We start from the raw sequence: 340 nt of genomic DNA on the forward strand, positions 1-340 counted from the left end.
CTAGATCAAGCTCTTCCTCCTTCCTATAGTCTTCTCCTCTTCAAATTAGGGTTTTCTATTAGAACAAAATTAGACAAATACTGAATGACTGTTGTAAAAAATGGACGAGTAATCTGGACGGGGACAATATTCTTCCTTTAATCTTCTTCTTCTCCTTTTCAATTTAGGGTTTTCTATTTTTTTTTTTTTTTTGATATGTAATTTGGAATCTTAAAAAAAAAAAAAAGTAGATACATGTTACCTAGTAAGCAGGTTACCACTATTGAAATATTCCAGACCGTCAAATATATTCAACTTTTAATTAAATCCAACGGTCTAAAATATTCAAAAAACTTGATGT

The sequence above is a fragment of the Rosa rugosa genome, chromosome 5, assembly GCF_958449725.1.
Source record: "Rosa rugosa chromosome 5, drRosRugo1.1, whole genome shotgun sequence".
Lineage (NCBI taxonomy): Eukaryota > Viridiplantae > Streptophyta > Magnoliopsida > Rosales > Rosaceae > Rosa > Rosa rugosa.